The following is a 10,251-nucleotide window of genomic DNA, read 5'->3' on the forward strand; positions in this document are numbered from 1 at the left end:
CACAAACTCCTCAGAAACTACATCCTGAAAAGATGATAAAAAGTGAAAAATCTGGACCGTTGTATACAGTGAAGAACATAAGCCTGCAAATTCAAACCCTCCCAGCAAGCAACTGTCCTCCCCAGAGGGCAAATCCTCCCAGGGTGTGCGGTTTAATATTCTATTAACCCTCGGAGGATTCTGAAGAGTACCATGAGATTTTGTTCTGACCATATGTGGTAGGCAGAATTGTAAGAGGAATCCCAAATTCCCAGCTCCATGATGTACACACGTCTTTTTGCAGATTTTCAACCAAGTGTCTCTAAACACTACTTCGATTGGATTTTGAAGATAGAACTAAGAATTTACATCAACTGACTTTTTCAGTTTATGAAAAATGTCATTGGGATTTTGGTAGGATTGCCCTGAACCTGCAGATCACATACACTTTGGGTGGTGTGCAAAGTTCCACATACTAATTCTCCCAGCCCGTGAACATGGAATACCTGTGCATTTCTTTGTGGAACTAAATCCTGGATGTCTGTCATCAGTGTCTCAGGGTTTTCAGCGTATCTTTCACCTTCTTGGTTCAGTTTATTCCTCGGTGTTGACATGATCTGCCTTTTATAAATGAGGTCATTTTCTTCATTCCTTTTTGAATGGGTTGTTGTTAGTGTCTACAAAGGCAACTGATTTTCATGCATTGATTCTGTACCCTGTAGCTTGGCTGAATTCATTACTTCAAAAAATTTTTTGGTAGTGTTTTTAGGGTTTTCTACAGATAAGACCAAGCTTTTGCCAAGAGACTGTTTTACGTCTTCCTTTCTGATTGGAATGATGTACTTCCTCTTCCTGCTTCATTGCTCTGCTTAGCACTGCACGGTACTTGATGTATGGAGCAAGAGGGACATCTCTGCCTTACCCCCAGTCTTCAGGAAAGTGTGAGCATGAGGTTGGCTGCAGGCTGGTGGGAGTGTCGGTCACAAGTTTCTAGGGCTCTATACTTATTGCTGCCTGTTACCCAGTGTGCTCACATGCAGCTGGTCATTGTGGCCCTTCTTTGTACCTCTGAGGCGTCAGTTGTAATGCTTCTTTTGAAAGTGGGATGTGGAAGTGTCCACATATCATTGTATTGCTATTTCTGCCTTCATCTCTGATAACATTTGCTTTATATATTTATGTCCTCCATTTTGGGTGCATACATGTTTACAATTATTATATCCCCTTGATGTGTTGAGACTTTTATCATTACAGAGTGCCTTTCCTCGTGTCCTGAGACAGTTTCTACTTAAAGCCCATTTTGTCTGATGTATGTGAGGCCACTCTGCTTTGTGTTGGCACCCGTTTAGATGGAATGTCTTTTTCCACCTCTTCACTCTGGTGTGTGTGTGTCCATGGAGGGAGGAGGCGGGACGGCTTGCCTTTTGTTCACTCATCAGCTCTGTGTCTTTTGGTTGGTGGTTTAATCCACGCCTTTCAAGGTGATGACTGATGATACGGACTTGCTGCCGTCTGTGTGGTCCCTCCTTCCTTTCTTCCCCTCCTGCTGTCTTTCTTTGTGATTCACTGATTTTTTAATAACCATAAAATTTTTATTACTTTCTTTTATATATTTCCTACAATTATTTTCCTCGGGGCTACTTTTAGGATTACAAAAAGCATCTTAAAGTTATGAAATCAGTTTTAAGTTAAACTGCTAATCCGTTAAGTTTGCAAGCAAAAAAATTCTACATGTTGTTTCTGCCACATTTTGTGTGATTGCTGTCACAATGGACAACTTTCGAACAGTCTGTACCAGTTATCAGATTCCGGTACCTGTAGCCATTTGTAAGACTTTGTCCTTCCATGCTAGATCTAGAAGTGATGGCTGTCATTGCCGCAGTACTAGAGTGCCCTGATGGGATGGCGTTCTCACCTGTGAGGGGCAGTACCCCCGTGTGCCCTCAGCCTTGCAGGCGGAGCTGGGGTGCTGGACTCCACACCTGCTCCTGGAGACTGTTACCTCCCTTCCTGCACAGATGGCACAGGGTCTGGACGGCAGGGGTTTGTTGGTGGTGGTTTAGTTTGTTCTTTAGCACGTTGGATATATCATCCCACTCCCTGCTGCCTGGCAAAGATCATGCTGAGAATTCTGCTCACAGTTTTATTCAGAAGAAACTTGTGGTGAGTCACTTTTTTTACTGCTTTCAAAGTTCATTACCTTTGGCATTTGATGATTCTATTCTAAGGTGTCTTAGTGAAGACCTCTGTGTTTAGTCTATCTGGAATTGGGGGGTTATGGATGGGAGTGGCCATGGCCCTCTCTGTCATTATTTCTTTGAAGACACGGTTCCCCTTTCTCTCTCTTCTCCTTCTGAGACTCCTCTAGCGTATGCGTTGGCTCTGCCTGTCCCACCAGCCCACGGCCATTCTTCACTCCTTTTTATTCATCTACTTATTTATTTTGGTTTCTCTGTTTGATCTGAGCTTGTTGATTCTCTCCTGCTTGAAAAAGGGGGCTCAGTTCATTTCTGTTCTTAGATCCAGAATTTCTGTGTGGTCACTTTTTTTTTATAATTTATGGCTCTTTGCTAAAATTCTTGTTTTTCCCATGAGTCATTTTGCTAGTCTCTCCCGCTGTCAGGCTCTGTTTCCTGGTAGTTCAGTAACGCCCCTTAGGGTGAGTATCTGAGTTCCTGTCAGGCTCTCTAGATGTGTTCATCAAAGGCTGGTGGCTGGTGCTGATCATCATCCTCTTCTGGGCCATGTTTCCCAGATGACTCAGGATCCTTATGGTCTTGCATTAATGTCTGCATGGTTTTAATTTTAATATTAAGCAAAACACTACAGGTCTCCAGACCTGCTGTAGGACAAAGAGAAAGATGTGGACTAAGTCAGTATCAAAAAGAAATTCAGTAGATGGAGAAGAAGCTGACCTGTTCTGGAAATGCCTGGGGCCTGGGTGCTTTGGTAAGACTGACCCTGCTTCTGAGCAAGATTGGTTCTTCCTGAGGTCTCAGACTCAGCGCCTGGATGTGCTTCAAGGTTTCTGAATATTTATAATAATATTTTGTCCTCATTTTCTTAAGAAGTTTTAGAGGAGATGAAAGAGCATGTCCTTCCTCCAAACTGGAATTCCCCTTGTGTGCTGTGGGTGCAGCTTGAGGCTGTGATTTAGAGAGCAAAACCCTGTGAGTTAGGAGCGTAGAAGGAACGTGCTGTATAATGCCGTAGTGTTGCTTCCAGAGCGACGTTGCCCCAGGAGCTCAGACAGAACCTTCCCCTTTAGAACCGACTCTGCCCTCCTCTGAATCATTGAGTTAATGTTCACTCAAGTTGGTAAAAGGAGGAAGAGTCACGCACCAGGTGCTCCTGGACCCCATGACTGCCTTGGTTTCAAAGGGGACGTGGAGCCCTGTGGGTCTTCCCCCTGGAGTCCGGGACACGGCATCGACAGCGGACGGGTGTGGCCTCTCCTGGGTGCCAGCCTGTGCTGTGAGCAGAACTCCAAGCCTGCCCCCTGCAGGGAGATTGCCTCCTGGTCCCAGAGACTCACAGGAAGTGCCTGCAAACACACTCTGGCTGCCTGAGATGAGGTTTCCCAAGCTCTCTCTTCTCGGTTCTGTTAAGGCCACTCAGCAGTAGCCTCCGAGGGCACCTCAAGCTGGTGAAAACTTTGTTTTACCTTCACACCAAGGGCAACTTACTGTCCTGAAAGTCACAAAGCTCACATGTCCAGGAGGGTCCCTTTTGTGCCAACCCACGTCACCTCATCTCCATCACCCCACCTGTGCAGAGAATGACCTTCCTCAGCTAGACCCAAACTCAAGAGAAAGTGAGGGCCATCTGGCAAGACCGCTGTCCTAACCCATAGTGGGTGTGACTCTCTTCTCTAACGTGTTTGGAAGGTGTTTCTTCCTTAACACATCCCTCATATTGATCGTCTTAAACTAGAGGAGGAGAGCTCTGTTCAAGGACTCACATGTACCAAGACAAAACTGCAGCCAACTCCAGTGGGCTGGAGGGTCCTCAGAATCCAGGTTATGTGTGAGGGGAAAGATGAGCCTGGGGTCACGTCCCCCAGGAAGCACCCATCTCAGTATGGGTACAACCGGTTTCACACAGAACAGCTACATCTCAGGGTACAAGTAAAAGCTGGTCACCTTCATTGGAAATTCCATCCCGTTTCCAGGTGGGAAAGAAAGATGCCTAGAACTTGTGCAGAGAGCGTGGCACTCACCAGGTCCAGCCCGCAGAGTGCAGGCCAAGCGAGTGAGAGGGCAGGTCAGTGGCTGAGATTTAGGCTTGAAGTAATGGTGAGATCCAGAGAGTGAAGAAGTGACCATGTCTAGGACTATAAAGGAAAAGCGAGCTGTCTTTATAAAATAAAACACACTCAGATGCCAAGTCTTAGGAGCTAGAGGATGGGGACCAATTTGAGTGACAGAATGAAAGATCCGTGTGCAGCAGGATCACCATCTGAATAACCAAAAGGGCAGCCTGCAGGAGGGAGACGGGCGGTAGATGAGCACCCTGAGCCACAGCTATGGACACACAGGTGATGCCAAGGCCCTGTGGCAGAAGTGAGGAGCACCAGCTTAAAGGGTAAGACCTGGGGCTGCACCACACTGGTCCAATCCTGGATGATCATACCCCTCACCCCAAACACACTGATATCCATTCCAGGACTCCATAGATCATCCCCCCCAGAGAGAAGAGAAAGGCCATCCATCTTCTAACCAGAAGGGTCTTTGTGAACATGTTCAACATTAAATTTCTGGTAAAATGCTTTAAAGCAATACAATTAAATCCTCAAATAGTTCTTAATTCAAAACTGTGGGCTTTTATAATCGACTTTGATGAACATACCGTGGAATATCTCACTAGCCTTTGCATTAGTTCCTATTGCTGTGGAGATAGTCCTCCTCTGCTAGCTCACGGTCCTGACAGCCAGCCACGTTTGGTGGGGCACAGCTGGATTCTCTGCCGAAGCTGACGCCCAGGTCTCAGCAGTGCAGGCCCACGCGTCTGGCTCTGAGAGCAAAGTCCACCACCTGGACAGAACAAGGGGGTCCATCCCTAGCTCTGAGGGCTGCTCCTTGCCCAATCCTTGCCCGTGCCACCCCACTACTGAAGCAGCAACAGAGACCCCTCACGGCAAACACTCCCACTCCTTCATTCCCTCTGCTTTCAAGGGGCTCCTGTGGGCAGATCAGACCCACGTGGATGATTATATATTTTAGGGTCAACTGATTCGCAACGGTGACCACATCTGCAAAGCCTCTTTACGCAGTGGGAACAGTGATGTCTGATGCTGTGACCAGGGGCCAGGAATCCAAGCGGCACAGCCCAGAGTTCTGCCTACGACACTGGAACGTTCTGGTGCATTATGATAGAGTGCCTGGTCTAAACCAAGTGATCCATCAAGTAGGACTAGAAAAATCCATAGACCTAATTAAATGTGGCCAATTGTCATGATCTCATGCTCCTGATCAGCGACCTTCAATAACTCCTCATCACCTGCTAAACACAGCATGAACCCCTTAGTGTGTCCTGGAGGGCCTCATGGTGCTGCCCCAGCTGGACTTCCACCCCGTTGCCCTCTGGGTCTGCCTCTCCCTGTTACAACCCCTTGTCCACCTCTGGCCTCCCTTTCCTTTCTCAGAGGGAGGCCATCTGCCTCTATCTGACAAAAGCTCGCCACTTTTTATGAACAAAAGAGAGCGTGAACACTCTGACGTTCGATGGTGTGCACCTGCCGTCACTGGCTAACCGTGACGCTGAAGTTGGAGCAGTACGTGAAGCCTGCTCAGGACTGTCTCCTCCTCGGGCCCGTCTGCAGACGCGTGCTTTGGGGGCACAGATCCTCGCCCCCCGGGCCCTGCTCGTCCTCTCTTTCCCCAGGTCATTCTCCCTCTTTACTTCATGGTGAAGCACCTGCTGACTTCTGCTCCACCAGTGACGTGGTCCCTCCTCCAGGACACTGCCTTCACCGTGAGCAGCTCAAAGGCCACTCTCTGTGGGAAGCTCTCTTCAGGCAGTGAACCAAACCGGCACAGAAATGGGATTCCTGAGAGAAAAGAAATAGGGTCATCTCCTTTATTATGATCACCCTAAACTTGTGCCTGGCCGAAAGCTCTGCACTCTGACACGGGAGCAAGGGTGAAGCAAAACCTGGGGGTCTCACAAACAGGGAGGCAGAGGGGAGCTCAGAGAGGCCAGGGTGGCTGGAATTTGCAGGGCAGAGGATCAGGGAACAGGGCCCTGTGCAGAGACTGGGCCAGCGATCGCCAGGATTCCCCGAGTATGGGGCCAGCCAGTGACCTGTGCTTGTAAAGTCAGCTCCACAGGTTGTGCAGAGAACCAGGAGCGGGGAGGAGTTGTGCGCCAATCAACTCCAGAGCATCAGGCAGGCTGGGAGGGCTTGAGTTCAGCTGGTTGACGAGGAAAGAACTTGTCAAACACATCAGACGGTAAGCACAACACTGCAAGATCACAGCCCCGTAGAGGAAGACGAAAGTCACCTCTCTTCCCTCCCTGACAAGTCTGAAAACAGCCTCAGAGAATCAGCCTCAGAGAATCTGTCATTGTGCTCCCTGACAGAGCACACTCCAACGAGGTTCAGAGAAGACAAGATTCAGCAGAGAACATGGATATCCAAAAGGTTCCGGGTTGAATTAGAAAATAATCACATGTGAAAACAAGAAAGTGGATCCTATAACCAACAGGAAAAAAATAACAAAGAGAAATATACCCAAAAGAGAAGAGAAATTAAATTAGCAACACTTATTAAGATCCACTTTAAATAGGCTCAGTGACAAAGAAAAACACTGACCTAAGGTTGATCAAAATAGACAGTGTTTTGAACAACAAAGAAGAACTTCTAGAGATGAAAAATATTTGAACTAAAAACTACATGGATATGATTTAAAACAAATTAGACACTAAAGAAGAAAAGATTAGTGAAGTTGAAAACATCATCATAGAAAATATCCAAACTAAAACAGAGAGTAAAACACTGAAAAGATAATGACTCGGTGGCCTGTGGAAAAGACAGATATAAATTTCAGTTCCAAAAAGTCGAGGGGATAGAAGAAACCTTTGCAAAAATAAAGGTTGAAAATTTTCCAATTTGATGCTGATCATCAAGTCACTGATCCAAGAATCTCAACAAATCCTCAGCAAAATGAGCATGAAGAAATCCACATGAGCAGCATCAAGATCAGATTTTTTGCACAGCAGAAAAGAAAAGTAGCTTACGCGCAGAAGTGGGCAGAATGTCACAGAGCTCCCTGTCGGACTCAGAGCTTGTCCCTGAAATGAACAAGAGTAGAAAGAAAAAATCAGAAAGGCTACACCCGGGAAAATTGCTGCAAATGTTCACATCTCTAAACAGAAACTACTGCACCAAGACTCTGGAAAAGAGAGCAGCACAAAAGCTAAAGAAATCATGACGCAGCACGGCGATCAGCCCTTGAACCAGGAGTCACTGTGGCACGGCGATCAGCCCTTGAACCGGGAGTGCCACAAATGATGGGAAAGTCAAATCAGCTCAGATAACCAGAAAGTTAAACACAATATAAAATACGTTCCAGTAATAAAGTAAGAACCTAAACATGGAAAGAACTCAGCAGGTACCAAAGAAAATTGATGTGAAATGATGATCTTGGACACATAAAACTACAGGTCATCAGGGGCTCTGGTCAAATAGGTGAAGTCGGTTACAAAGGCAAGAGAAGTCCATGGTCACCAGTCTCACCCTGAAGAGCACAGCAGTAGAGCAGCATTTCTAAGAGCTCAAGGAGGCAAGCCTGAACCCCAGATGGACCCAGCCCATCTATCCTGGACTCACTAGGTGATGGACACTGTCCCTGATCACAGGGGAAATGGTGAGCTTGTCCCTCCTGAGCACGCCGCAGGCTGACTTCCTCCAGCCTTGCAAGCCCTGGGGAGATGCGCCCTAAAAGGGGAAGGTGAGCTTCACTCAGTCGCAGAGCTCAGACGGAAACCACAATTCGGCAAAGGTTTGGAGGTAACAGGGGACAGTCCGTGTTCTTTCAGAGCAGAAGAACGCAGCTAAGTCCTGGAGAAGGGGGCGGAGGAGAACGTCAAGTAGGGTCCTCAGAGGCTCACAGACTACAGGTGGGAGTTGCAGCTGCCACTTTAAACCAGCAGGCAGCGAGAGCTTCGCAGAGAACAGAGGAACCAGGTCACCAAGGGCAGCGTGCAGACACCACTTGGCAGGCGAAGCATCAGCAGCACAGCATCGGGTCCAAGCCCCAGACCACACCGTGTCTGCGACCACACTGCCTCTGAGCCAAAGCAAGCTGACCCTGCATGGACAGTCTGGCTGGGTCTGGCACATGCCAGGAACACAGGCCCGACACCTGATCTGGTCCAGAAGACCGTCTCACACACCTGGCCAGGTAACTGAAGACTAGTAACTTGCATTGTCTCAGGCCACTGACATGGAGATTGGTCACAGCAGAGCCGAGGACAGTGCCATCCTCCGGACCTGCCGAAGGATACAGAGGGTGTCCACTGCGAGAATGCGCATCTCACCTCCTCAATGAGCGCGCAAACCTGTGGGCCTAAGCTGGAACGGCAGGGGGCAAAGCAGGAGAACCGGGGTTGGATGGGTGACCGTGGTGGTCCAGGGGCAGGGCATGGGGAGCCCACGGAGGCGCTCTGCACACTGAGGTGCTGGCCAGACTCTCAGAGGGGAACGCGGGGCTTGGATGCCTCTTGTGTACGAGCCTTGTGCTTCAGCAGAGCTGATGCCCACTGCGTTTGCTAAAGCCAGCTCGGTGCTCTGCTCTGTGGAGCCTGCCGGCCGCTGGCCGGGGAAGGTCCCTCTGGCTCCTCCAGGGCACCACTGCACCTGCATCCTGGCTGCCCATGTCTCCTCTGCACATGCAGCGAGCCTCTCCCAGTCCTCACCCCCTTGAAATCCACCCTCTGCCTGCACCTCCACACTGGATTGGTTCTTGCTGACCGTCCAGCCTGAGGCCCATTGTGCTGACTCTCCTTGGCTGGCTTCTTCCTGGCCTCAGCCCCAGGGCCTTCTCTGAACTGCTGTCCATGCCCCTGATGGCCAGCCCTCCCTGGGCTGCCTTCTCAGGCTCCTTTCCCCTCGACCCTACGCAGCGGCACGCCCTGGGCTTCCCGCTTGGTCTTCTCTTAGTGGGTGGACTTCGGGGTGAGGCTGTCAGCCCCTCCATGTCTGCCTGGCCATCTCGGGACCCTCCTTACACTCCCAAATGTCTTCTTCCCTGGCACTCCTGTCCCCTTGGGAAACTGCCCAGGCCAGTCCTGCAGGAAACCCAGGGATCCCCCATGGCCTGGCCCTCCTAACCCCACTGCCTGAAGTCTCGATGCTGCTTCTTCCATCTTGCACGTTGCTTACTTCTTTTCCTCTTGGTGTCGCTCAGTCTGGACACACAGGGAAGCTGGTATCCTACGCAGGCTCGGGAAGCGGGAAGTGGGAGTTCAGTCTGGGGGGTGCTCCGTTTTAAAGCAGCTGAGCCAAGATCCACAGGAAATGCTCCTCAGAGAATCGAGTCCTGAGCTGAAGGCTCAGAGAGGGGTGCAGGCTGGGAAGAAAGTGCAGCCTGGGGGTCCCTAGAATGCCTCGGTTCATGGGCACGTGAGGCCTGGGAGGGGGCCGGCAACAGAAGCCAACGGCTGGTGCTCAGGCAGGGGACTTGCCATGAGGGGTCAAGGGAGGCATAGCTGCTTTGGGGAGGGGGAAGGTTAGGGAAAGACAACAGGTGTTCTCAGAAACAAGGAATTGTCACTCAGTCATTACGAACATTAATGTTTAATTAGTGAGAAATGGTTAAGGATACACGTGGAAGAAGGGAGGATTTGGGTATCCAGGAGTGATTTTCCCAGCAAGGGATAGGTTGTCTGTCCTGAATGCTTGAGCTCAATTCCATATCAAATCTAAAAACCTTCAAAGTAGGTGGCACACACCTGGGATCTGGGCTACTCAGGAGGCTGAGGCAGGAGAGTCACAAATTGGAGGCCAGCCTCAGCTGCTTAGCAAGACCCTGCCTCTAAATAAATTACACAGGGCTGAGGGTGTAGCTCAGTGGAAGAGCCCTTACCTGCATGCACAGGAAACAGGGTTCAATCCCAGTTCTGTGGAAAAAGTCAGTAAAGCCAGGCAGAAGGATTTGCAGGTAGAAACCCCATCTCCCTCCCGAGTCTGCAGGTGTCTGTTCCTGCTGGCACTTCCCCACTCCTATGCTGGTTGCAGGTCACGTGACTGCCATGGGGGGGGGGGGGCTG

This window comes from Marmota marmota, unplaced genomic scaffold (genome assembly GCF_001458135.2).
Source record: "Marmota marmota marmota unplaced genomic scaffold, marMar, whole genome shotgun sequence".
In the NCBI taxonomy this organism is placed as follows: domain Eukaryota; kingdom Metazoa; phylum Chordata; class Mammalia; order Rodentia; family Sciuridae; genus Marmota; species Marmota marmota.